Source organism: Podarcis filfolensis (assembly GCF_964270895.1).
Source record: "Podarcis filfolensis genome assembly, chromosome: 2".
NCBI lineage: Eukaryota > Metazoa > Chordata > Lepidosauria > Squamata > Lacertidae > Podarcis > Podarcis filfolensis.
In genome coordinates this window covers 24,803,628-24,829,066 of record NC_139605.1, presented here as the reverse complement: position 1 = coordinate 24,829,066, position 25,439 = coordinate 24,803,628, and the positions used below count along the sequence as shown (strand labels likewise).

Here is a 25,439-nt window from a genome sequence, read left to right as displayed (position 1 = left end):
CATCTGGAAGAACTTCCTAAACGCAAGAGCTGTCCAACAGTGGAATGGACTCCCTCTGGAGGTTGTGGACTCTCCTTCCTTGGAGGTCTTTAAGCAAAGGTTGGATGGCCATGTCTCTTGGATGCTTTAGCTCAGATTCCCGTTGGACTAGATGACCCTTGGGGTTCCTTCCAAGTCTATAATTCCATGTTAAATACATTTAACAAAAATGAAAATGATATACAAGTGCTTGGGAAGTTGTCATCTGGGCATGTTCTCTGTGGCTAAGGGATCGAAAGGTATTTGTGAATTTTGTCAGGAAGTACTGTCCAACTGTAAACCATACCCAGACTTTCGCTCTAAGTTGGCCTGATTCTGGTGAGTTCCCACCCATGTTGGCCACACAGGTGAAACACCTGACCTTGCATTTGAACACCTGTAGGCAGGAAAGGATTCCAGGCAGGCCAATGTTTAGGCTGCAGGAGGGCAGATGGAGGGCTCCATTTATTCCCCAAGCCTAGGAGTGGATTGCTACTGGGCAAACTGGCAAATAACTAGAAACAGTGGCTTGGCTTAGACAAGGCGAGGTGGGCTCAGCGTCCAATACTCTCGCCGTTTATGTAGGGGCTTGTTCATGTGTAGAGATAAAACCGTGTCGTTTTTGCTCGTGGAGAGAGAACTGGGCAACTCCTATAACTTATGATGCACATGTGTGTTTTTTTTAAAAAAAGATTTTCTTCTTCTTGGCCGTGCAAAAAGAGCAGGGGAAGTGAGACGGCGTATTGATTTGCAGAGAGCAGCCTGATTTGCATATAGATCTAAATCCCAGGCGCTGGCCGACGGGCCATTCGCTGTACTGTCCAGATGTAGCGCCTTTGACTTGCTGACATCACCGCCTCATTAGCATGCAGGAGAGGCGAGCACTGCAACAGCCAAGCCTCCCAGCCCGGCGAGCCAGCGAATGCGCTGCGATGGGGCTGCGCGGAGCAAACTGAAGCTCTCTCCGGCTCCGAGAGGGAGGCGGGACTGCGGATTGGATGCAGGCTCCGCTGTCTCCCAGGGTCACTCAGTAAACCCGGAGTTGGGGCTCCGCTGGAGTCACTTGGCCGGCTGCAAGGGAGGAGATGGACTGACAGGGTGGAAGGAAGGGAAGGAAGGAAGGAAGGAAGGAAGGTGGGAGGAAGAGAAGGGGAGAGAAAGGGAGAGAATCCCTTGGCCAAACTGGAATTCCGAGGAAGGCAACGTTAAGCCTATGCAAACGCACAGCAGAAATCGCACTTTTCCTCTGCTGATGGTTTGCACAGCAGGTTTTTTCCTTGCAAGCCACCCTATGTTTTTATGTGCGTGCGTGTCTCCTGGAAGGATTTGACCAGAGAGAGAGAGAAGTCTGCTGCTGCTGCTCATTTCAAGAAATCCTCCCACCACTAGCCTATCAACAGTGCTATTGGGTTTTTCTCCCCCACCCCGCTTTGCAAAAACAGAAAACAAGATACTTCACCATGCTGCAGTGTTCCCTGGGCTTTTGCAAGCAAACGTGTACCAAAGGAAAGTAAACTAAAAGCAAGACCCCGCCCCAGCGGAGGGGGGGGGGCTGGAGGGGCTTGGTGGATTTAAAATTCAAAATCAAAAAAACCAAACTTGCCGAAATCTGGACTCGGAGGCGGCCGGAGCAGGTAAGCGATGATGCTTTGTGGTTTACGTCTCTGTAGCGTATAGAATAACGTAGTGAACCGTATAGCTGTGGATGCAGCCAGCTGTAATGTAATTCTGAAACACACTTTAGCGGGATGGCTTTGCACGCCCGTCTGCATTTCTCTGCCTTGGGAGTCAGGGCTGCTGTTCACTGAAATAGTTAATTGCTAGCCTGGGCATTTAAAATCGCCAGGAAGTCCGAAGGAAAATACTTAAGCAACTTGATCTTCTTTTAAATAATTGCAAAGGGAGGGGGGAGTCTCCACCACCCCACCCCCTACAAACATCTGTCAGAGTTAATTTTACTTCATGGTCATTTGTGCCCCAGAGTGTTTAAGACCTTTAGGGATTTTGAAGCGAACTGTTGATGACTCAGACTTCTAGCAGATGATATTTTTAGCGTGACTGGTGTCTCTCCCCCCCTTTTTTTATTTTCCTCCCCTTTTTGCAGTCCTTAGAAGATACACAAAAGGCCCTTGACACACAGAGTGTCATCTCACACCTTTGTTTTCTTTAGAAACAGCCGGATCCCTGTAATTGCTGAACCAAGATGGTTAGAGCCCGGCTTGGTTTTTCTTTCTGTCGCTTTTATTTTTCTGTGTTTCCTTAAAGCTTACTTTGAAAAGGCCACACAGGCCACATCAGCACAACCTGTGGCCATGGAATTTTTAATCCGGTCGTTTGCCCTTTTCTACTTCCAGCGACTGGGATGTGCCAAGAAGGCAAGAAATAAAGCAAGACTCATTATTCCCACCAGTTAAGAGCCACCACTCCTTGCAATTCTGTCTCACTTTCCCCTTTAACTTGTCCTGCTTCCCTTTAATCGGTGATTATTTCATCTTGCATGTCAAGTGCCTTTAAAGGAGACGTTATCAGAGCCTTGTGCTCTGATTTTGATGTGTGATCTGGATGCATTGTAAAGTCAAGGCTGGTTAGTTTTCAGTACTAGCCACAATACCTTCTTCTGGGGTTTTTGGCTTTCTCTTCATGCAATGAGTTTTACTGTACCAAAGCAATACAACTCTGTCTCGTTTGCCAGTTATATTTACTTTTTAAATAAAATTTGGTTCCTTCTTGTCGGAACCCTAAGTGGTTTAGAGTACACACACACACACACACACACACACACACACACACACACACACACTTTTTCTCATTCTGATTACTTTCACAGATGGGTAAGTCCAGCTTGTCTCAAGGGATACTGAACTTTGAAATAATTACCATATTAAAAAGACTCTGAAGCCTTCTAATATAGCATGTTAGAAACCCTTCCATTTTCTCCCTTGGTAACAGGAGAGCTCTGACATGTGGTCTTCCGCTTCTTTGCAAATGAAGACTGACCATGTCCTAATGGGCTTTGAATCAAGGCTACCATGACTCCAGAATGTATGTAGGGATTCCTTGTAAAACAATTCCCCCCCAAAAGAATTGCCGGAGCACAATGAAATGTATAAAACAGTATAATTAGCTTTGAGGAAGAGGAGTAATGGATGTAATCATTGCTCTAGGCTGGGAGAGAGGCTTGGTGTCAGCTCAGAGCAATGGCAACCTCTTGCTTCCAGATAAGACTTTTGCACAATGTCCTGGTCTTAATTCATAGCCTCATCACCCTTTTGCTCTCGGGCATCAGAATAAGTGTAACGGGTGCACCCTCCTGATGTTTGGGGCTAGGACTCTTGTCATGGCTGATCATTGGCCATACTACCTGGGGCTACAATAGGAGTTCCTGTTCAGAACATCTGGAGATCAGATTGGGATAGGTGATGGAGAATCTGTGTTGCTATGAAGACTCTAGGGTTGCTGCTATTATACTAGTGCAAGGGGGATATCACTTGCGCCATGTCCAACGCACACCTGTACCCCTAGCCTCTGTTACGCAGCACAGAAAATGAGGCTTAGAATCGTAGAAGTTGGAAGGGACCCCAAGGATCATCTAGTCCAACCCCCTGCAATGCAGGAATGTGCAGCTTTGTCTCATACAGGGATCGAACCCACAACCTTGGCATTACGAGCACCATGCTGTAACCCACTGAGCTGTTAGGAAGCTGCCTTCAACTAAGTCAGCACAATGACCCAACTAATTCAGTATCGTCTACGCAGATTGTCAGCAGCTCTTCAGGGTTTCAGACAGGGGACATTCTGAGCCCTATCAGGAGATGTCAGGATTAAACCTAGGGTCTTCTGCACCTCCCGTTCAGCTTATGTGCCCTTCTGCAGGTTTGCTCTGCAGCACGGGTTATCTTGCATGTGTTTTAATTATACAGTTCCCACTGGACTGCGCCAGCTTGAAAATGTAGTTTCCTGTGTTCAGCTAGACTGCATACAGCTATCTCCAAAAAAAAAGAAAGAAAGAAAAAAGAGTAGAGAGGCTACTCTGTTCAGAAATAAAGCCTGAATGTGAAAGATAGAATGCCTTCTTTCGAGGCAGACTCCTCTGCTTATTTAAGTGGCTATAAAGGAATCCATTGAGATGGGATGACTGCATGCTATCTCGCTGAGCTGGAAAAGCAATTGAACAGCATAATTAAAAACCACACAAGATAACCCACGGAGCGGTGCAAGCCTTTAAAAGCACACTCATGCTATACAAACTGCTACGGAATTAAAAATCACAGGGTGTATTTAGAGATCTGTCATTCTCTAGCCTTTCTTTATTCCGCCCCCCCCTCCCCACCAAAAAAAGTGCACTTGAAATGATGGCATCTGCTGAATGCACACAGTGGTGTGTTTTGAGTTGCCATTAGGAATCTGACAGTTCCTGCTAAGTTTGCCGGCTGTTTAGGCTAGTGTGTTTGCTCTCTGCCATATGGGAACCCTTAATGGCGCTTCCAAAAGTCGGGCATTTGATGATCACAAGGCCTGGAACATACACACACACACACACACACACACAGAGAGAGAGAGCCAGGAGATGGATACTTTTTAAAGAGATTTGGGGATGTAAAATAAAATTTATTGTTTTCAAGCTGTTCAGGGCTGCTGCAGCTTGTTACAGAGCTTCACAGATACACATATCCCCAAGAACTGGAGTATTTGGGAAAGGGGAAATTTTGTGATGTTTATCACAGATCCTTTTCCTACCTGTGGAAAGCTGAGAACGGGTGAGCAGATTGGGATGGTATAGGCTGAACCAAGAATGGGTGTTGTTTAGCACTTAAAGGACTTGGGGCACAGGCTCATGGCACAAATTTGCATACGCTAATCACTATGGTATTGATGTACCTGGGCAAATTATGGTGACGGGTGGCAGTGTTGTGCTTTGCATCTGCGCTAGGCATTTCAAGCACTTTTGTACCACTTTAAACAGCCAAAAGAATCGTGGGAACTGGTGTTTCTTAAAGGTGTGCAGAAAGTTGCTAGGAGACCCCAGCTCCCCTCCCAGAGCTATAATTCACAGAGTTCTCTGGAGGAAAGGGTCTAACTATTAAGCCACTTTGCGAATAGCAGCTCTGTGAGGGAGATAGGGGCATAGCTGTCAACTTTTCCCTTTCCTTGCGAGGAATCCTATTCAGAGTAAGGGAATTTCCCTTAAAAAAGGGAAACGTTGACGGTGGCCTTATCAAGCTACAGTTCTCAAGATTACTTGGGGGAAGCTAAGGGGATTTTAAAGAGGCATGTCAGTGCTTTAAATATCCGGGGCAGATGGGGCCTGGAACTTGGTGCAAAAGACTTAGCCCCCCACCCCCGGGCCTTCTGTAACCAACACCCTTGAGGTTGAATACCACTGTCGTCGTCGCCACCTGTAAGAGTTGCCCTGCACATTACCATTAACCAAAATTTAAAAAAATTAAAATAGGTGTGAGACAGAGTTGGACACCTCTGCTTTGCTCGCTTCTGCCATTGCAGCCTGAAGCCTGGAAATTGGTTTGGCTTATACACCTGTGGCAAGGAGATGATAAGTAGGATGTTCTCTCCTGTCGCTAGTTACTCGGCTGTGAATCCGGTAATTTTGTATTTCCAAATTTTCTTTCAAATGGCAACACGGTAATTCCCCACCCCCCACCCCTTTTCCAATTTCCACTTGGAGGAGGTTCTGCTTTCTGATCCCTTTATCTTTTGGCTGAAGGCCAAGCACAGAGGGACAGAACCAGAAATGCTCCGGTTTTATGAATATTATTTCCAGAAAGGCTTTCAGGGCCCTGCCATCACTTTGGCCATAAAAGTAACCAGGAATTAAGTTCAGATAAATGCAAGGTTATGAGGAATACGGCCGAAGGTGATTAAGAGGCCTGATCCTTTTGGTCCCTCGTATCTCTCTCATTCCTTGAAGTATTTGTTTACTTAAACATCTAGGTCTTATAGAGCCTGGCCACATAGCAGTCATTGCATGGCTGAAAATGAATAAAAACACAACTAACAGAAAGCAATTCACTGCTTAAACGTAGCCCAAACAGAGAGAAAATTCAGGAGCTAGTGTGTCATAGCAGATACTGTTGTTGTTGTTTCTGGATAAAACCAGATTCGAATCTTCACTCCTCCATGAAGCGCACTTGATTACATTGGGCCACTCACAATCTCTCAGCCTAGCCTGCCTCTGAATCTCTCTAGCCTCCGGCCCTCAGGATTCTCCCTACACCCTTTACCAACCTGCTTCATGCCCTTCTTGAGTCTTTGGCCTGGCTGAAATATGCCCTTGAACTCTTGTATATTGGCTGCCTGCATGGAGGATCGAGAAGGGTGTGTGGACACCAGCCCACTGTAGAAAGACAAACTTGACCATTGTTGTTCCACCCACTTTTGCCTTGGGCCTCACCCACCATGGGCTTGTGCCCCCATCCCTGAAGGTTGCCCAGAAGGGATGAAAAAGTTCCCCCTGCCCTGGTTTCTATTGCCTGGCGAAGACATCCAACCCACTTGCTGCCAGACTAGCAATAGGGAGAGTCCATAGCTCAGTGGTAGAGCACATGGTTGTGTGTGCAGAAGGTTCCCTATTCAAACCCAGGCATCTCCAGGGTGGAAACGGGCAAAACTCCAGTCTGAAAAAGTGGACAACTGCTGCCCAGTTCTCACCAACCTGGTGCTTTCTGGATCTTTTGGACCACAGTTCCCATCAGCCCCGACCAGCCTCAGAGTTGTAGTCCAACTGCTTAGTCTGAAGAAGTGTTCATGCACACGAAAGCTCATACCAATAACAAACTTAGTTGGTCTCTAAGGTGCTACTAGAAGGAATTTTTTAATTTTGCTTTGACTACGGCAGACCAACACAGATACCTACCTGTAACTGGCTTATCCTGAAGCAGCTTTGAATGTCCCAGCAATCTGCCCACAGATTTCCTGTTGCTGGGAATTGTAGCTCTGTGAGGGAAATAGGAGTCTCCTAACAACTCTCTGCACCCTGAGCAAACTACAGTTCCCAGGATTCTTTGGGGCAAACCCCTGTCTGTTTAAAGTGATGTAAAGGACTGGGAATGAAAGAGGGGAAAATGTAATTGAATGAGTGTCATGCACTATTTTGCAATAGCCTTCAGTCTTTGCCAGATCAACTCCTGACTGTACTGAGGTTCTAGATGGGCCGTCTTCCATTCCTGCCATATTCGACTCCCCGTCCCTTTCATTTTACCTTTGCGTACATATGCTAGGGCTGGGGCAAAGAATCTTTAATGTTCTGTCAAGTTCAATCTCTCAATAGCCATTAAGCAGAGACAAGATAGGAGAGAGAAAGGAGCTTGTGGTAATTTTCAGCCTACTGTACAATGCTTCCTTCCTCCTCTGCTCCTCTTTGGGAGTTGCAAAATTGTCAGCTGTTGAAATGCAGCCAACGTTTGGCAGTTGTGCTAATATGTGGCTGTGTGATGACACCAAGAGGTCTGATGTGTCCAGGACTATTGCCCAACTTTCGTAATGAATGGACTGACTCACCTCCCTAGGTATCTCATTATAGTCTGAGGAAGCAGCTTCCCGAGAAACTGGAGCCTAACTTTAAGAGTTCCTCCTCTTTCAGGTCAGGCCTTTCATACTTGCCTAGACTTCCATTGCGCAACGAATCCCCTGTGTTTGATTATTGTCTCATTATTATTTTAAACCCACTGGCTTGTTAGAGTGCAGATTGCTCTTCAAACCAATGTGGTTTTTGTGCGTTGTTGATCAAGCCCTGTATAAGCGACCATCCTGGGAAACCGTAGAGTGATTTGCGCCTGTAGGAGAAGTATTGATATGAAATGACCCTGCCTAGCGGAGTTCCAAGTGAAATATTCTCTCTGGGGTTCTTAGCTGATGCAGCTGGATCAATGTACGAAACAGTCAAATCGCAGCGCTGAAATTGATGGTGCGCTTGTACAAAGGAACAATACCTTTAATAAGTGTGACGCTGAATCCATGGTAGGCTTTGGGGCTCTGGGAGGGAGGGGAGAGAGGCATCTGCAAAGGTCAGCTTGCTCTCAGATCCTGCAACCTGATAAGGCAGCCCAGCCTAACAGAATTCAAAATCCCCAATATCAGTCCACATGGCTGTTGTTTTGGGAGTTCCTGGCACTTCGTTTTCACTGGGCTGGCTGCCACATCCCACAGACTTCCTGGCAGCTGAGCAGTACCCGTTCCTGACGCCTCAGACCCTTTCATTCATGGCCGTCCCTAAAGGAGTGACTTTGTTTGTACCGTTTTTTGACCGCAGCGTAGCGTTTGGCCTCAGCCTAGTTGGGATAAACCTTTTCAGCAACACAGGCCTGTTTTAGCTCACTCCTCCTGGCAGGTCCTGGCTATGAATCTTTCACAGTGTCTCTGCTGTAGACTGTTAAAAATTAACATCTTCATAAGCAACCAGCCACTTCCTTACAACCTTGGAGACCTCCCTAGATGCAACTGCTTTCTCCCAAGGGAAGAGCCATCAATGCAATCTGGTTAGTGAGATGTTTGGGGGTTGTTGTTTTTTAAATTAATATTGAGAAGCTTCAGGGCCAGCTCAATACATTTTGCTGCCTGAGGCAAAGGGCAAAGTGGTGTCCCTTCCTGTTCCAGACTGGTGGTTGAATTTTGCTTCAACAACACCATCCTCCTACCTGAGGGAGGCTCAACACCTGAGGCTATCTTGGTGGATGCAGGGCTGACCACATGGCACACACGGCTTGGTCTACTCCCTGCCCTATAGCATTTTCCACCTGAGGTGGCTTTCTCACTCTGCTTCATGGTTGAACCAACACTGACAGGGCCGGTGGTATAAGATGTGATTTCTGCAGATGGCCTTCCAGGATTGGTTCATGTAGAGGTTTGGGTTTGCAATTAAGTTGGTTGGTTTGCAGTTTTGTCTGCCATTTTGGGGCTTGGAATACTAAAGACATATGCTGAAGATGTTAGAGGGAGCCAGCAAAAATCTGAAGAGGCTTCTACATCATCCAGGCTCTGCTCTATTGGTGGATGAAAATAAATGGGAAATTGGAGAAGGGGCATGAATAGAACAGGCTGCCATCATACCTCTTCTCTTGACTATTTTAGATGTGCATCTATCTGTTTATTTAAGGGAGTGGGATAAGGAACCTCTAAGCCCCTTCAGCCTCATGGCCAAATGGAACAGATGGATGCTGGGAGTTGTTCAGCCAAAAATAAGGCTCCCCTTATTTAAAGACTCATACAGCAGCTCACAGTGATTCAAACAGTAAAAATGCAATCAGACCATTAAAAAGCCATCAGCAACAGCCATCTGAAACAAAATCTTCTGAAACCAGAAGAGAAAACATCCAGTATTGTTCCTTCTTCATCAACATAAAAATATATTATGCAGGAGGATGTTGACTAATCTGCTCGAGAGAGTTGGCCAGACATGCCTTCTAAGGACTTCTAAAGTGAGAGGAGGCCGAGATGCTTCCACAAAATAAGTCACACTGAGCAAGTCCTTCTCTGAAGATCTTCTCTGAAGATCTTGATGCCAGGGAGAAACTTATTCAGGTATCCTTGGTCTATATCGTTTAGGGCAGAGGTGGGTAAGTTGTGGCCCTCCAGATGTTGAACTTCAGTTCATATTAGACACAGCCGGAATGGGCAGTGGTTGGAGATAATAGAATCATAGAATTGTAGAGTTGGAAGGGACCACAAGGGTCATCTAGTCCAGCTATTTTGCCCAACATGGGGCACGAACCTACAACCCTGAGATGATGGGAGTCATAGTCCAACAAGATCTGGAGAGCACAATATTAGGGAAGTCTGCTTTAAGACTGCTTTCCTTGGCAGCCAGGGGCTTCCTAGAGTGGATAAAGCTTGTAATGGAAACAGGAAGTGAAGATTGAAATGGATTTCCAGTCAGGGAGGTATTCCACAGGCCTTCAAGGAGGATTTAGGTTGAGAACAGGATATGAGATGGCATCAGCGCTGCAGCCGGCTCACCACAGTGGAGGTTTTCACAGTGTTTGAGATCCTTCGGAGCCTGGAGATATTAGAGATAGTAAATTTCTTTGAATGCTTAGAAGTGCTGTGCCAGGGTGAAATTAGCCTGTATAAATCTATAAATGCAGCCAAAGAACTTAGCTAGACAATGTTAGTGTTACGATAAGGAGAAAAAGATATATTTAAATGGGGGAAAATATTCCGTGAAAAAATATGAAAATGTTATTTCTGTTAACCTTTTCTTCCTTGTAAAAGCAGACTATAAAAAGAGAAGTGCTGTATCAGTGAATAATTACACACCCCTAAAATAATCAAGATCTTGCATCCTAATGTTTCACCTCAATTCAGGAAGTGACGAACCTCTTGAACATTCAGAGTGAAACAGACTCTCAGGACTCAGCTATACAGCTGCAAATAAAATGTTTTAAGCGTATTGTGAAGTGCAGTATACAAATGTGACACTAGATGGAGATGGCGAGCCATGGCAAATTCAATATATTTTTCAAAATGTGTTTTTTTTTAAAAAAAAGCATTTTCACAGTGTTTTTTTAATATGTGTGCAGATTCCACCTGTCCAGCCTTTCAGAGCAGTGTGTTTCGGTTGAGACTGAGCATTATTCTCAAAGTACTGAGTGTGTTACAAAGGATTTATCCATTCTGTGATTCGAGAGCCAGTGTCTTATGGCCTTCTAAACATTCCGTGCCTTCAAACATCCCGGTCGTTTTGTGATTACCTGTGCGCCATGGGATGTGTGAGATGATAGAGGGCACCCTCAGTCATGCAGAAATCATAGGATTTGGAGAAAGAAAACTCTATAATAATTGTGGGAAGCTTATTCCACTGTTACTGAGCTGCACTTGCAATTATGCCTTGAAGTGTGTGTGTCTCTTCCAGTATGCTTCCAAACTCACCAGAGAGAATTAAGGGAGGTATTTTACCAATTTTCAAGGTTGGACACCCCCCCCCCCCCGCACCGCAAAAAAAAAAAAATGTTGAAGGGGGAACACTGCATGTTTACTATATGTGTATTTTGTATGGTAAGGTGTGGTGGTGGTGGTGGCTTCCCATAACCCCCTTCCTTATACAAGGGATTGGGAGTGATGTCGCTGCGCCAGACAGGAATACCAAGAGCTTTTTAGGTGGCTGGCTGCCAAAAGGACTTTTGCTCTTCCTGCCTAGCTAAGCTACGATGCCCCTCCTGGACAAGCAGTTGCGGAAACAGCCTGCTATACTGCATAAGCCTGATGTAAAAACCAGGGTCCTTTCCTGCACCAATACTTTTATCATTATTCTTGTTCTTGTTACTTAATTAAATTTCTATACCGCTCTTCACCCAAGGATTACAGTTTACAATATGAAAACACAAAAATACATAACATAGTAAAGAAAGAAAGAAAGAAATACCCTTCCCCCCATTTTAAAAGGCCGTAGATTGTTTAATTAGCCAATTAATGTTCAGTGTTTTATTATGTTTTTATATATGTTGGAAGCTGCCAAGATTGGCTGGGGCAACCCAGTCAGATGGGCGGAGTACAAATAAATCAACAACAACAGCAACAACAAAAACAACTATTATTATTATTTATTTTCTCGGACACAACAACAACAACAACAACAATTACTATTATTATTATTATTTATTTACTTGGACCCCACAAATTACCCCTGTTTTGAGAAGACCACATTCAGTGCCTTCTTGCCCCAGTTGTTGAAATTATCTACAATATTTGGTGAAAAGAGGCACGTGTGTGTGTGTGTGTGTGTGTGTGTGCATGTGTGCGTGTGCGCATATGTATGTGTATGTACACACATAAACTTATGCAATCCAGGATTATGGCAATATTTATTGGATTTGGACTCTGTTGTAAGATGTATTTTGAAATACAACAGAATATTGGAAGGGAATGCTAAAAGCATTGCATGCTGATATGTGTACCCACGCAAGGAGCCCTTTTGCTCAAGCCCTAGTGGGATGCTATCCCTTGCCTCTCCTGGCTCTCTTTGTGCTTGCTGCTCATCAGATTTCAGGGAAGGCTCTTGCTTGTGTTGTGAGTTAGAAGATTCTATTTGCTCTGCCCTGCAATTTCAGCCTGATGGCGTTTCTGCCTGATGCAATTTTATCTCGTTCACTCCCCCAGTGGTAATAGAGAAAAGATAAGCTGTGCTAAGAGACGTCCTCATGGCTCCTTTTCTATAGAATGAGAAATACTAACGCATGGATTGCCTTGAGAGTAAACCTTTGCCTGTGCTTTGTACCACTATCATTATTTCAAGGATCAGCTTCGCCTAGCATTTTTTTAAAAAAAATAAAGGGGAGGGAGAGGGAGAGAAAGTTGAATGAATTAAGATTAATGTATCAGAATAGATCCACCAGGTGGCAGTCTACTGCCCCACACCCCTTTCTCCTACGTATATGGAAAAGAATTTCTGGGAATATAAGGATTTGCTGACTGCATTTACTTTTAGGTCAGCTGCACATTGCTTCCAAAGGTATAGAAATGTACACTTCATTGCCTAGTGTGCATTACTATTAAGGCTATGCTAAGTGTTTATCTAAAAGGGACGCGGGTGGCACTGTGGGTTAAACCACAGAGCCTAGGACTTGCCAATCAGAAGGTCGGCGGTTTGAATCCCCGCTACTGGGTGAGCTCCTGTTGCTCGGTCCCAGCTCCTGCCAACCTAGCAATTCAAAAGCATGTCAAAGTGCAAGTAGACCAATAGGTACCACTCTGGTGGGAAGGTAAACGGCGTTTCCGTGCGCTGCTCTGGTTCACCAGAAGCAGCTTAGTCATGCTGGCCACATGACCCAGAAGCTGTATGCCGGGCTCCCTTGGCCAATAGAGTGAGATGAGCGCCACAACCCCAGAGTCGGCCACGACTGCACCTAATGGTCAGGGGTCCCTTTACCTTTACTTAAGTGTTTATCTGGTTTGATTTTCCGGTGGAAAGCAATGCTCTTTGGGTGGGATGTTATTGGAAGAAATACCGTATTTCTCCAAAACCTCTCAAATAGACCTTACAGCCCCATATATACATTCCTATTCTCTTCTATTGTTTCCCTTATTTGCTCCTGCTGTGGCACCATTCATCTAAGGACCTGGGAAATCCAAGCCAATCAGGGATTTCATAGTGAATGTAGTGGCACAATGCAGCCAATCGGATTGGGCTACATTATGAAGCAAACACAACCAATTTAGAGCGAGGGCACTGCTTCCTGAAGAGGGAAAAACACACACACACCATTTGTTTTATTTTTGAGGGGGAGGAATATGTGCAGATTTCAGCGCTTACAAAAATGTCCATGCCCTCCCTCACAGCTCAACTCTGCCTAGTATTTATTTCCTTAACATACTTTAGGTAAAGGTAAAGGCACCCCTGACCGTTAGGTCCAGTCGCGGACGACTCTGGGGTTGCGGCGCTCATCTCGCTTTACTGGCCAAGGGAGCCGGAGTACAGCTTCCGGGTCACGTGGCCAGCATGACTAAACCGTTTCTGGCGAACCAGAGCAGCGCACGGAAACGCCGTTTACCTTCCTGCCGGAGCGGTACCTATTTATCTACTTGCACTTTGACATGCTTTTGAACTGCTAGGTTGGCAGGAGCTGGGACTGACCAATGGGAGCTCACCCCGTCGCGGGGATTTGAACCACCGACCTTCTGATCAGCAAGTCCTAGGCTCTGTGGTTTAGACCACAGCGCCACCTGTGTCCGAGTAACATACTTTAGCTAACCTAAAAACCAGGCAGTTTGTGTTGTTAACAGCGGTTGCTGCTTCATTAGGCCAAATGGGGCACTGCCCCACCAACCTCAGCCAACCCCCACCTGCCTTCTACCTTTCTTACATCTGGTCCAGGGGGTGACCTTGGATGTCACCTTCCTCCTCTTTACTCTCAGTGCTTCGATTGTGGAACTCGGCAAGCAGACGAACGGGGGAGAAACCAGCATGAGTTGACTCCACTTACTTTTGGAGTGTCTGCTTGAGGTCCCAATGAGCACTTAACCGGCTGCTGTTAAGGAAGCCAAACATCCCTTTCTGTCCTCCTCTCCAATTCCTGCAGCAAATTATGTCGTGCAACGTGAAATTCTAGTGTCAGAGCCAAGATACAGGAACATGAGGACCATCTGCTGCAGCTCTTGCTGGACTTTGCCCCAAGTGAGGGAATGCTTGTTTCAATGCTACTCCATATTAAAAACAAATAAATACACGAATCTGTGCACGTAGGGGAAAGGCTTTCTGTTATGCTGGTTTTATTTATGTAAGTTTTTTAAATAAAATAAAAGGTGGGTCGATTTCAGACATCGACTTTTCCAGCTGAAGTATGAAGTGCTGTGCACAATAGCTTAAACATGTGCCTCTTCTCATTCTGTAGTTTGACTTTTATTGATAACGGGGAAACTAGATGCGAGTATAGCTCAGGGAAGCTTCCATTCTCTAGTGTAGCACACGGGTGCTGCTGCACATGTTTTCGGTAATAGCAAGCAGTAGAAGAAGAAATAATTATCATCTGTTTGTAATCAAGGATAAAAGCTTGTGATTTGTTTGTGTTATGTGAACACCGGCTCTCCCAGGGCAGGTATCCACAAATTAACACACCAGCCCATTCCCTCCATTGAGCTCTCATCTATGTTTTGGTTTGGAGAAGGTGAGGGGAAGCTGGAGTCTGATCTCCCCTGTATCCCAGCACTCATGAGAGAAATCTCTCCCTCCAGCCTTCTGCATAGGAAGCAGTCAGGTCTTTGGTCTATCTAGTTCAGAATTGTCCGTGTTGATTGGCAGCTGCTCTCCAAGATTTCAGACAGGGTCTCTTTTCACCCTGCCTTGCAGATGCCAGGAACTGAACCTTCTGCAGGCAGATGCCCTGCCACCCTCAAGGTGTGTGAGAGGATATTCATGAAAACACTACTTATTTAACGACAGTGGTGCCTCGGGTTACATACGCTTCAGGTTACAGACTCCACTAACCCAGAAATAGTACCTCGGGTTAAGAACTTTGCTTCAGGATGAGAACAGAAATTGTGCTCCGGCAGCGCAGCAGCAGCAGGAAGCCCCATTAGCTAAAGAACAGTTTCAGGTTAAGAACGGACCTCTAGAACGAATTAAGTTCTTAACCCTAGGTACCACTGTACTGAAAACACTCCCAAAATGGTAACACAGGATAGCTGGTACAACAAGTCAATGTTTGTGGGCTTCTGAGCTTTAACCTACTCCAGTGGTTTTCAACCAGTGTACCATGGCACCCTGGGGTACCTTGAATAGTGGTCAGGGGTGCCACGGGCAACACTGACCTCTGACCCTCTTTCTTTCCTTCCTTCCTTCCCTCCTCTGATGCCTTCTCGCATCTCTGCCTCCCAAAGATTTGCACAGCTGTTTGTTGCAGCAGCCCTGGCTACAAGCTCCCCAGGTGGATGGTGCCTCTGCGGGTGCTGGTTGCCAGAAGCTGAGGTGGCCTCGGAGTAAGCAAGCAAGCAAGCAAGCAAGCAGGTGAGGGAGCCCAGCCAGCCAGTCCGCCAGCCCTTGCTGTTGGGAATCATAGAATCATAGAGTTGGAAGAGACCACAAGGGCCATTGAGTCCAACCCCCTGCCAAGCAGGAAACACCATCAGAGCACTCCTGACATATGGTTGTCAAGCCTCTGCTTAAAGACCTTAATGGACAAGTAAGCCCCAGGTCCCTGTGGGGCAGTGTGAGGAGGCACCTCTCTTTGGGGCAGGGGGGCAGCTCAGAGACCAGGGGCGGCGGCGGCAAGGAGTGGGGAGTGGGGAGAGAAGGCTGAGGGAACACTCTACAAAGGAGGGTGTTAGAAAAAGGGTGAGAGGCTGTGCAGGCAAGGGGTGACATAACTGGGCTACTGAGCCCCACAGGGGAGCCGCAGAAAAAATGTAATTGGTCAAGGGAGCCATGGACACAAAAGAGGTTGGAAACCTCTGACCTACTCCATTTCTCCCCTCTGTGAGAAGAGCACAGGAGAATCTCAGGAGTGAGGATACAAGCCCAGGGTTTGCTCTAAGTGATCTTGGAGGCAAAGCTTAATCCAAACAGTTGTGCTTTATAACCGCGCTGGGATTTGAACTTGAATCTTCTCGTTGTAAGAATCCAACCTTAAGCTTGCTTTCTTGGAAGAGAGTCTTGCTGATTTCAGTGGAACTGATTTCCAAGTAATTGCGCTGTAAAGTCTTCGCCAAACGCTCTGTTCACGACACCAGCTCTGGCACCAGCTCTTGGAGAATTCATTAGGAGCAATTTTGGCTAGAAAGTTAAGGCCAAATTAGATTAAATTAAAATCCTATTGGTGGGAGGAGGAGGAGGAAGAAGACGAGCAGCAGCAGAAGCAGCAGCTGGGGAGGTTGGCTCTACTGACAAGCCAGGAGGAGATTGCAAGCAAGCTCCACAATGTTAAAATTTGGCACGGCCAAATAAGTGATTCATTGTCACTTAGCAGTTTTGCTTCAGGAAACTCATCATTTTCGCCCACCAGGGGGAAGTTTAATTGGCACACTGCTGCTCCCCAGTTATAAGACGTTGGGGGGAAGTGTCCTTCAGATCTCCTCTAAATCCTGGAGTATCTCCTTTGCACTTCCCTCTTCTTTTTAACCTAAGCTCTGAACGGCCATTATTTCTGATATTTTTGGGTAGATGTAACCTTCCATTTTCCTATTCAGGTTTCCAATTCAGTTGGGTTTTTGGAATCAAAGCCTGTTCTTCTCATTACTGAGCATCTGTGTGTACATATGCACAGCCTCGGATTTATGAATGCCTCAGGAAAACCAGGCTGTTCCTTTCTGTGAATCATAAGATAACAGAATTGGAAGGAACCCAGTGGGTCATCTAGTCCAGCTCTCTGCAATTCTCAGACAGGATATCCTTTACCTAAATCATTGGTGATGGCTGCCTGTCCGGCCTTTTCTTGCAAACTCCCCAAAGACAGAGAATTCACAACTCGTTTTGAGGTACTGGTTCCTTTCATGCTCATCTGCTTTTATGGTTAGCAAGCTTCTTCCTTTTTCATATACAACCCTCAGCCTTGAATCTGCTCTTTATTTATTTAAGTTTGTTGACTCAGATCCTGTTTGGGTGTGTGATATTTCACCTTTGGGGGCTGTGCCTACATGAAGATCAAGGACAGGTATTGATTGATCTTGTAGTCTCCTTCCTCCCCCCCCCAATGTTCACCATTGTTTATTTTCTCAAAACCTGCCTGTCCTCAAAGAAAAGCTAAAGGTGTCTATCGACAGAAAAATAAAACCACGAATCAATAATTTAAAACACCACGGTATAACACCAAAACATTGAAACTTTGATTTCCCTGACCATGAAAGCACCCAGTTCAGCTGTTTGCTCACATGAATAAGTGGAGGGGAAGCAATGGGGGGGAGTACCCACTCCCAAAATCTCCTAGGGTGCCTCCTGTTTTGAAGGGCTTTCCAGCCTAAAGATGAAGAACCATCAGAAAGTAGACAAGGGTCCTTGAAGTTGAAACACACAAGGACTTAGTGCAGAGGTTGCTGATGTCAAAGTGCTTTCAGAAGCTGCTTCTAATTCTGGTTGCACAGGCATGCTTGTGATTCATACTTCCATTACAGAAAGCTCTTTTTTATTCTTCTTTATCAATTGTCTCTAGCAATCACCCGAACACCCACCCACTTGCTCACAAGCTGCATCCCAGTTTTTTGTGCTCCTTGCAACTCAGTAGCGTCACCAACACCAGCTCATCCAGCTGCTTCTCCCAAGATTCAACTTGCTTCCAGAGCAAAGCTTTGCATATACTGTATCGTGAATGGCAAGGATAACGTGCTCACTTTTTTGAACACATCGAGTGTTCATCTGTACTATTCGTATGGAGCCACGAGTTCCATTTTAGCAGGTGCCTAGGCCAGCCCCCATACATGCATGATGGCAGACAAAGGACTGCGAAAGCAGCTGCAAGAAGGAATAGGTTATTGGAACGGAAAGCACGATCCTGACTCGCCAGCCACTATTGCTCCACACTTGGTGACATCAGTGGCTGGCAGCTAGGGAGGCTGCCCTACAGGTAGCTTCCTACCTTTGGGTGTTGCAGCCTTAGGCAAGAGAAGAAGCAGAATAGGACAGGGGAAGGGGACCCAGCACCTCAACCACACAGCCCACATTGCATAACCCTAGGTGTGCCGCACACTAAAAATTTCCAAATTGCCTGCTGAGTTAATGTTTCTGAGATCAGAACGTGGGCTAACGTGTTGCAGCCTGAACAGATTGTGCAAATTAAATTTCCATAAGTATCATTATTTTTTGCATCATTTAGTTTGCTTCTGCTAGCCATCAGGAAAAGCTGCAGTGATGGCGGAAACATACCCAGATATTGATCGCTCAAGGCTTTTCTCTGCCCCCTATTGGCTTCTAAGCTTTTGACCTGTATAATTATCGCCTTTTCCACGAGTGTCAGAATCTTGACATCTTTTTACAAGTGAAAGTCTAAATTCTCCGAATTCTGGGTTTTCAGAGTGCAGAAGCAATACAATACAGTGCAGGCAGCCTTAGCAGACCTCACTTGTTGAGATACTAAAATAGGTTTACGTGGCTGAGATGGATGTGGGGTTAGTGACATCTGGTACCAATAAAGCCCTCCTCCCATATTAAAGTGTTCCAGCTCTATTAGGATTACATAAGTGCCTATCACTGAATATTTCTTCAGGAATTGGTTGCCTGTTCTGGACTGGGCTTGCTTGAGCTCTCACTACCTCTTTGTGGCTAGTGAGTGCAAGTTACGTCTTTCTTTGCCATTTCAGAGCCAGTATTGAATTCTGCTGCACCGATTGAATCACTTGTGCACACACCAATGATATAATGTGATGGTAGAATGCTAAGATGCAAAAATAGACTGTACCACTTGAAACTGCAGGTGGGGGTGCTGTTTTTAGATGCTCCACCTTATAAAAAAATAGCAAAAGCCTCCTGACAAGTAAATAACTACGGTCCTTTCCTTGATGCTTTGTTGTTTTATTCAGGGAGCTTTCTTTTTTGTTTTTTTTTTGCATAATAATTTTTATCCGTTTTCAATTACAATAACCCAATAAAAGCCTCATTGTCAGAATACCAAATTATAATACAATTAATAATGCAAATTGTTCAGATGCCAAATTATATTATTTTGTTGGCCCCCCGCGTGCTAGAATTGATGATTTGATCATTTACTTTAACTCTGCTTTCCAAAAACTTATAAATTCCAATTACACACCAGTCAGAATAACAAACTCTTATACCGCAGCTGCAATTTTAACGACTTCTATTCGCGTAAATAATTTACAGTCCTACAGGTGAAGCCTTCAAACTCTTATTCGGTGAGCTTTCAATACCAGGGGACGATCAAATGTGATCTTCTCACTTGCAGTCTGATTTAGCAACTTCAGAGCACTTTACCACCGCACCTCGTTCTGCCTTGGTACCATTTCTGGAAACTAGTGTGGAATCCATGGAGGCTAGGTTGGAGCAGACTGGTTAGTGCTGCTGCAATGCAGTGATTCCAGATCACCTTCACAGACTGGAGAATCGGGCCAAAACTTACACAATGAATTTCAATAGGGACAAATGTAAGGTTCTGCACTTAGGCTGATAGAACCAGCTGCACAAATATGAGGTGGAGGGCGCCTGCCTTGCCAGTAGTGCGTGTGAAAAGGATCTAGGAATAGTAGTAGACCACAAGCTTAACATGAGCCAACAGTGTGATGCAGCAGCAAAAAGCAACAACAAAAGCAAATGCTATTCTTGGCTGCATCAACAGAAGTATAGTGTCCAGATTAAGGAAGTTATAGTCCCACTCTATTCTGCCTTCATCAGACCACACCTGGAATACTGTGTCCAGATCTGGGTGCCACAATTTAAGAAGGGTATTGACAAGCTGGAAGGTGTGCAGTCAAGATGATAAAGGGTCTGGAAACCAAGCCTTATGAGGAATGGTTGAAGGAGCAGGGTATGTTTAGCCCGGAAAAAAGAAGACTCGGAGGAATTATGATAGCTGTCTTCAAGTATCTCAAGGGCTGTCACATAGAAAATGGAGCAAGCTTGTTTTCTCCTGCTCCACAGGCTGGGGCTCAAACTAATGGAGTCAAGTTACAAGAAAGGAGATTCTGACCAAACATCAGGAAGAACCTTCTGACAGTAAGAGCTGTTTGACAGTGAAATGGTCTCTCTCGAGAAGTGGCGGACTCTCCTTCCTTAGAGGTTTTTAAGCAGAGATTGGATGGCCATCTGTCATATATGAACTAGTTGAGCTTCCTGCATTGCAGGGGCCTGGACTAGATGGCCCTTGGGTCTCTTCCAACTCTACAAATCTACGATTCTATGATTCTAAATGCTACCGGTGGTAGGTTCTACTCTGGAGCTCTCAGCTTACAGATCTCATTGTGGACTAGCTCTCTTGGCTCACTGGAAACTCTGGGTGATAGCTGACTGGCCCCAGGAGCAGCCAAAGGCTTAGCCTTCGGTCGACCATAGCATTGGTAATAGTGGGGTATTAAGGTGGCTTGCTCGTTCTGATATGTTTTGCTACTGGTTAAAGAACCTTTCCCAGAATCGCAGGTCCTGCTGGGTCTTGTGTCACAACTTAAGCATATGTAAAAGAGTCGGTGGTCAACATGCTTAAATAATGACAACGTTGCATTTGCTCCTTAACACAAGGTGGCCTGGCATGCCTCTCCACTGCTTTTTCCTCCCCAAAATGTTTTTTACATTACCAGTTTTTAACATAGTCCATAGCTGATCTGTTTGGGGGAAACGGATGGAAAACTAACTTAACTTATACGATCTCTGCATCAACACCCATTTTTTTTTCTGCCTGCGCTGTACTGTTTTCTCATTGTGTTCTTTCATTTGATCTTTGCATTTAATTGTTGTTGTTTTTTTAATTTTTGCACATTTCTCTCAGCGTCTTTGTGGAATGAAGAGCAGGTTACAGATATCCAAAAATAAACAATAGCATACATAAAAACTAGGGCGAGATCCCTTTTGAGATTTATTTGCATTAAATCTTGGGTATCTAGTTGTTTTGGATTCAGCAAAATTTGGGTTGTCTAACTTGGGCTTGTGAAGAGTGCTAGAGTGCTCAGTTTTTTTCAGAGGTCATTAAGATAATCTACTGAACAGCTGTACACAGTACATCAAAGCCCAGTGCTTTGGACAAAAGCTCTGTCCTTTGCAAAGTGTTCAGTACACCTCTATCTAACGTGTACTTGGGTCATTTTGTCCTAATGGTGCTATAGATTATTGGGGGGCTAAACCCCATAAATTATTAATTGGTAGGATTTTGATTATTTGGGAAGTGAAGGGGAAAATAGAAGCTGCAGAGGGATTTCTGAGCTGGCCTATGCAAAACGACCTGGCCAAGCTGGGGCCATTAAGAAACAATACAAGGCCATTGACAATGCAAGAGAACTGTCTTTCCCCCACTTGCCATGAGGTGTGAACATAGACTGGGGGTTTGGAAGGTTGCCAGCATAATTGGATGTAAGGTGACAGGAAAAGAGAGTCCTGAGCAAGGGTTGCTGGGAAGAAGAAGAAGGAAGGAAGACTGGGATCCATCTTGGGCAGGCTGGCTGCAGGCTGGCTGGGAGAGATGGACTCCAGGGCTGCACTGATGTGAGGCACAAGTCCCTCTTGAAATAACCATGCTGTGAGATCTGGACTCCCTCCATTCAGACTGTAAATAGGTGATTGAACCGTATTTCTTAAATCTATGGCAGTCTCCACCATGTCTCAATTCTCCAAAAGAACACAGACCCTGGGTGAGTGCCTGGAACCCCATGGATTCTTGCCACGGCAGAGAGGGGGGGAGGCACCCAACTTTTGTAACATTATTATTCATGGAACCCCAATGAATATTAAACATGTTGCTCCAAAGGCAAATGAGTATGGGGGGAAAGTTGGACCTAAAATTTGGTCCTGTTCAGTGTTTGCAGGACTGACAAGTCTATGGTGAAGCTACATGGAACCTACTCTTTAGTTCCTCTGCTACTATGCAACTGTGCTACAGAATCATGAAAGTGTATATGGGTTGGCTGAAGAATTATATTTATATTATATTATATTAATTATATTATATTATATAGAATTATATTTGCAGGACTCCCTTTCTCCCTCCTTCCATCTCTCATGCGCGTGCACACACACAGAGCAATGTCCTGTGTAAGTGAACAAAATAAGCATTTGATTGACAAGAAGTGTTTATTTCTCCAATGTCCCTTTGCTGAAGAAACGCTCCTTCTGAGCTAGGTGAGCCCTCAAGCCCGTGGTAGACAGTATACAGAATAAATGTTTGCGTTTCAGATCCTCAGGCTCCCACAGCCTTTGGTGAGAAATGTGCGCTCAAGAATTCCATCCCGTAACAAAGCCAAAGGGAATTCTTGGAAATGAACCATTCTGTTTTACAGAGAGAGACGCTGAGAGAGCAGCTTGGCTTTCTAGTTGTTACAGAAAATATGGATACTGTTTTCACTAACAACCCTGGAGTTCTCTGCCGTTGGGGAAGGCAGGGAGAGCTGTGCTTTTAAAAAAAAAAAAAGCGCTGCACAGATAAAAGGCCTATTAATCAAAGAGCAAATATTGTTATAAGCTGTGCTTGAGTCTGGGCTTATCAAATTAATGGGCTCCACCACCGCCACCCCTCTTATATTTTTGTAAGAGCATGCATCTCTCTCTCCCCGCCCCCACCTGCTCTGTGCTGTTTTTCTTTATATGGTAACGCGCTTGACGCGCTAGCCAAGAATCGTGAGTTTTTCCAGACATGTACATTCTTCCTTCATGTGTTCCATTGGCTAAGCCCTATCTCTGCTGCATAGCATAACAGTAAGTGCATTGTCAGCTCCTCTCTCTCTCTCTCTCTCTCTCTCTCTCTCTCTCGTGCTTTCCATTAGGAGGATGGAAGGACGGTTATGAACAATATTCTGTGTCATGGGCGTTCATGAATCCAGGGGTACAGTTCTAGTTTTGTTAATGGCAGAGATCTCAATCCATCCAACTAGTTTTGAAAATGTGGCCTTCACCTCTTCAGGGTTTTGTTTTATTTTTCATTTTTTAAAAAACAGCTCTTTTACTTCGTAGCTGAGCAAGGATTTGAACCCATGCCTTTGCCAGCCAATGTCAAATGCACTGTCCGCTAGTTACACCTTTTTTTTGCTCGCATTCCAGTGCGGGATTTTTCTACACAGTGAGAGAGGGATAAAAACAGTAGGAGTTTAAGCAGATTAAGGAAGCCCTGATCTCTCATCGCCTCAGGAGCAGGTGAGAAGTTAATAAGGTTATTCTGAAATCACCTTTGGGCAGCAGGGCTTGGCTGGCTTATGACTAAACCATTGGAGGAGTAGGCCTACCTCAGATTAATCCTGTGGAGTCTCACTTTAAACAGGGGGAGGCTGCCTGACGGTTAGATAAATCTTCTTGACCAGATGCTTTGAGGAGGTCAGGTTCCCCTCCCTGTCAACCCACTTTGAAGCAGCTTCAGTTCTCCTGTGGGTTTGGATGCACCAGTTAAACAGGGCTCAGAGCAAACCAGCCTTCTACTTCGTAAATTTTGGATCTGAAGGTGGGGAGGGAAATGCCCCACTGGTTTACAATGTCTCTACCGACGGTGAAGAGAACTGGAGGCTTTACATCTGCAGTTGCCCTGCTATCTCCTTGCCTCGGCTTCCTCTCTGTAATAAAGTCGTGATTATGACAATACAATATGACAATATGTCAGCAAGGACCGCACCTTGCAGGACTGAAGAAAGGAGACCATATGGGCCCAAGGGTCAAGAGAGATAGTATACTTTCCACTCCGCTGCCTAACAGTCTCCCTGCCTGAGCAGCAGTGGTATCTGTGGTGATGCTGGAGACCTCAAGAACATCTGCCTCATCATCAGCAGTGGCTCAGGATTTCTATGGCTGACAAGACAACAAGCCTTGAGATTCTCCAGAAGTTCTCCACAGTTCTGTGGAAAAGCATATAAATACACACATATATAAATAATACTGGGGCATAAGAGAAAAGAGAAGAGAAATGATTACAAGGGGAATAGATTTTACAAAGTTCGCTCCTGAGACAGACTTAGCAGGAGCAACGACAGCAGCTCCAGTGTTTAGCTTCAGGGCCCATGAGAAAGGCTCCATGGGACTCCCTTCCTCAGTGAGCCTACCTCCTCTCTGTAGCAGGTCTGGGGGCTCTTGTCAATGGGTTCTGTACTCAGCCCTTTTAGCAGATGCCTTACCATGCTGGTCATTAACGTCAGGCCTGGACAGGAGGCAAGAGAAGCTGAAATACAGTCATATCTCGGGATAAATATGCTTCAGGATAAGTATTTTCGGGTTTCGCTCCACGGCGACCCGGTAGTAACGGAGTGTGTTCCTTCCGGATTTCGCCACTCGAGCATGCGCAGGTGGTCAAAATGACGTCATGCGCCTGCGCGGAAGCGGCAAAACGCAGCACGCACACACATCTTACGTTCTATTCAGGATGTGAACAGGGCTCTGGAATGGATCCCGTTCGCATCCCGAGGTACCACTGTATTATTATCTCGCACAGGTAACACCTTATGGAGAGGTGTGTTCGTTGGCCAATTCTTTTTCGTTCCATCCCACGGAGTGTTCTGTCAACGAACAACTTCTTACCTACCTCTTTCTGCATTTTGCTGATGCCATGGAAATTGCTGCAGCATCGCACCCAGGTAGCAGGAGAAGGTGTGGATCACACACAGGAGATTTCTCTGCACACCAGCATTGCCTCTCCTCCAAGCTGGAGCAGCAGTTCTCCAAAGTGGCCAAGGTCACTCAAGTTACCCCTGCAGCCTGGAAAGTAATTGAAGTAAAGAACATGATAACAGCCTGTTGGATGGGGCCAATGGGCCATCGTCCTGTTGTCACAGCAGCCAACCAGATGTCTATGGGAAGCCCCTCAGCAGGACCTGAGTGGGACAGCGGTCCCCCCACTTGCAGCTACTGTAATGTAAGAAAAGGCCCAGAGATCACTGCAATATTTCCTGGTTCTGATGATGTGGGTGGCATTTGCTGAACACAATACATCCACTTACCTTGCATCCCTATCCAGCTTGGCTTTTCTCTGGGAAAAGAGAAATTTGCTGTTTGTTTTCTTTTCCACTTTGCCTCCTGGTACCGCAGTTTATTTTATGACTTCCCTAAGCTTTAAATATTTCTGCTGCTCGCTGACATATTCTGCAGGGATCCATGTGATTAATAATCCTGGGAATGACGGTTAGTGAAATAGCACTAAGTTCCATGAGAATACCCATTTTTCAAACACTAAGCCTCTGATCCTCTAACCACCAACTTTCTTGAATAGTTGGCACTGGATATGATGGGGCTGCTCCAGAGCCGGTGCTGGCTTGAAGGATGATGAATGCATGCAGAGCTTAATAAATTGCCCGGCATGTTGAGTTGCTCAACATTATATATCATAAACAGAGATGGAGATGGCTGCTGAATCCATTGC

At 45.4% G+C, this 25,439-nt stretch overlaps 2 protein-coding genes across 3 annotated transcripts in view; one reads left to right on the top strand and one right to left on the bottom strand.

Moving 5' to 3' along the window:
• LOC310757157 (uncharacterized protein C3orf49) overlaps positions 1 to 25,439 on the bottom strand; it is a 285,131-nt gene that overhangs the window by 987 nt on the left and 258,705 nt on the right. The window lies entirely within an intron of this gene.
• Positions 1 to 25,439, top strand: part of PRICKLE2 (prickle planar cell polarity protein 2) — a 251,058-nt gene that overhangs the window by 142,445 nt on the left and 83,174 nt on the right. Inside the window, exon 1 of one of the 2 annotated variants that reach the window (XM_083600661.1) lies at positions 810 to 1,652. The exons of the other annotated variant lie outside the window; for it this stretch is intronic. The gene's annotated coding sequence lies outside the window, so the exon portion shown is untranslated. Of the gene's footprint in view, positions 1 to 809; positions 1,653 to 25,439 lie in introns of those variants that run through there. 2 annotated transcript variants of the gene reach the window in all.